General features: G+C 56.1%; 1 long non-coding RNA gene across 1 annotated transcript; it reads left to right on the forward strand.

Annotated features, from left to right (window-relative positions):
• Positions 1-44: 44 nt before the first annotated feature.
• LOC113405549 lies at positions 45-2,894 on the forward strand. The gene is made up of 3 exons (XR_003369516.2): positions 45-138; positions 1,314-1,386; positions 2,502-2,894. It is a non-coding gene; the product is annotated as an uncharacterized LOC113405549 (long non-coding RNA).
• Positions 2,895-2,966: the final 72 nt, after the last annotated feature.

Here is a 2,966-nt window from a genome sequence, read left to right on the forward strand (position 1 = left end):
CTGGCCGGAATAACCCTCCTCTCCTCTCTCCTCCTCAGCTCTCGCTGACCTCCGCTTGTACAAGATCCTGGCCGGGATGTTCATCGCAGCGCTGGGGGCTATTGTTCTGGCCGTTGCAGTGGTCCTGTTATGGCCCAGGTAACTTGGCTCTTGATGCTTTAGTTCGTAGAAGCAGCTCAAGGGTGTCCAATTGGGGTGGCTCACAAGGGCTGGGAAGGGACGGCTTGTTTTGGGGTGGGTGATTTATTGTTTATTTGATATTACTAAAGCCAGCCCACAAGGAGGGGTAAGTTTTGACCAGGAAAAAGCCTGAAGTGACGTTTATTTGAACAGTCCAAGAGGGAAATTGAGGCAGGCTGCCTGTAGGCCATGAGGGGGCACATGAGAGGCTGCTGGCCTGGTTACAGACTGTGAATCCTTTTGCTGCGGGGTCGCTGGCCAAGCCAGTGGTGAACATGAGTTGTATGACCCACTGCTCAGTGTGTTGTGTCTCCCACTCTACGTGATCCACAGAGGATGTCAGGCTGTTACAGTCCAACCTGAAGAGCTGGTCTCTATAGCAGATGCTGTAGAGACTGCCATGATTAGCTCTGGAAGTCCCTGGTTTGGGCCCTGATGGTGCCATTTGAGAGTTTTTGAGCACCTTGTGCACAATGCCTCACCGGGTCTCAGGCCAGTTCCAGGTGTTGGCATCACAACTGGCCCCCTCCCTGGCAGTCTAAGTGGAGAGGCCAATAACTGAATGGCCCCGGAGAATGGCAGCCCCTCTTGTATCGAGCGTGTGCATTCAGGAGCCGCATCTGACGGAGGGGGGCATTGGTGGTCAGACACCACAATGATGGGCACATGAGAATAGTATCAGGGGGTAGCCGTGTTAGTCTGTATCTACAAAAAACAACAAGGAGTCTGGTGGCACCTTAAAGACGAACAGATTTATTTGGGCATAAGCTTTCGTGGGTAAAAACCTCACTTCTTCGGATGCACAGAGTGAAAGTTACAGATGCAGGCATTATATACTGACACATGGAGAGCAGGGAGTTACTTCGCAAGTGGAGAACCAGTGTTTTCACATGAGAATAACACACTGGCAAAGTGTGTGTCAGACCCCTCGCTAGTGGCGGGTCCGCCACAGGAAAACAGCCTACTACCGCTAGCAGGATTGTTCCTTTAACTCAAGCAGCAGAGGTCGGCTCTTCAGCTCTGGGTTCAGATCCTGCTGATGACCCAAGCAAGGGTTTGCGATGTAGGTGGACAGACGGAACGGCGGGCCTGCTCCTAAAGTGCTAACCCCCCTCGCCTCCTCCCCTGCCTAGGATAACGAAGCTAGCGAAGCCGCTAAAAGACGAAAGCTCCATGGAACTGACCGGCACAAGGGAACAATCGCAGGTGCGATTCCTCAGTGTGGCTGGGTTGGTGCCGGGCTTGGGGCTTGGCCCGGGGGCACCAGAGCTGGGGGTCAGGCCCCCAGCTGCTCAAAGGCGTAAAAGACAGTCTGGCCAACTGAACTGAGAGGCTCTGGCTGCTTTGCTGTTGCCTACAGAGCAGGCCTCGGGCTGGATACTGGGGACATGAGTTCAGGAGAGTGGGACTGATGGGGACGGAGCGGGAAGAGGGGTTAATGCACTGGGGTGCATAAGGAGCTGAAATCCTGGGCCAGCGTTGGGATCAAACAGGATCTGGGTTGAATTTTTTCCAGCCCGCCCTGCCCTGCGCATGCTGGCCTATCAAGAAGGCCTGGGCATGAAAACTGCATGCTCCCCACAGCCTCCCCCATCTCTGTCCCTTCCCCTTCAAGCCTCTGTCTCACCCTCCAGCCCCGATGAGGTATGGAGAACCTTCTCTGTGGGCCTGTCTCCCCATTTCCCCCTGCTACGCTCACCCCTCACCTAGGAGTCTAATTCTTTGTGCCTGGAGCATAGGGGAAGATGCAGTCCATGCTGGGGGTGCAGGAGTTACTTAAGGACTAGATCCTCAGCTGGTACAACTCGACTTAGCTCCATTGGCTTCAGGGCAGCTGTGGGCATCGACTGGCCCGTTGACGTCGGTGGATCTCTGCCGATCGGCACCCGCTGGGGATCTGGCCCGCTGACGTCCATGGAGCTCTGCGGACGGGCGCCGGCTGGATGTTGATAATTTAACCCCGCTGGCTAGGAAGAATGCTGGGCGAGGGTGGGAAGTCACACTCCCATTCCCCGGGCTGGCAGAGCTGAGGGCGGGTGGGTCCAGTGCCGGACGCTATGCAGAGGGAGTGCTCGGAATAGAAAGGCGGAGCGACCCCTGCAGGAGGGTCAAAGATAGGCAGAGGGGCAGGATTGTAGCTCAGCAAGTCGGTGCCACTGTCTATGGCCCCTGGTCCGTTTCTGGTACCAAAGATAACAGAGACCCGTGTTTGGTGCGTGGCCGGGGATCGTGCACTTGGGAGCTTGTCCCACAGGCTGATTTGGGGCTCTGGGGTTTTTCCCAGCCAATTCCAACCAGGAGGGGTTGTGTAACTTTTCCAGGTTGACGACACCTCCTCGACCAACAGATAACCACGCCGCCTGGAGCAGCCTGCATGGCAGCCGCACTGAGACTCCCCTTGCCCGGCTGGACCCGGGCAGCGAAGTTGTTCTCACCCAGTGGCACATTTTTAGTGCTTGCCACACTTGGTACGTCGCATGTGTCAAATGCAGGACCACTGTCAATACCCGGAACTGAGCCCGGGCTGTGAAAAATCCCAGGCTGTCTCCCTCCACAAACCCACGACATCCGGAGCACCCTCATCTGTGCCCTGTGACTCCGCCAAGCCCCCACGTTTGCAATAACCTCCCGGCGTGCTGCCAAGCAGCTCATCAGTCACAAAATAAACCAAGGAGCAAAGTGTCAGTGTCACAAATGTTCAAAAGTACAACGCCTCTGGGCCTGATCCTGTGTGAGGGGAAGGCAGCGGGGGAGCTCCCCCTTGATAGCACAGATGCAGGATCAGG

Source organism: Terrapene carolina, unplaced genomic scaffold (genome assembly GCF_002925995.2).
Source record: "Terrapene carolina triunguis isolate 2854851 unplaced genomic scaffold, T_m_triunguis-2.0 Scaffold42256, whole genome shotgun sequence".
Classification (NCBI taxonomy): domain Eukaryota; kingdom Metazoa; phylum Chordata; order Testudines; family Emydidae; genus Terrapene; species Terrapene triunguis.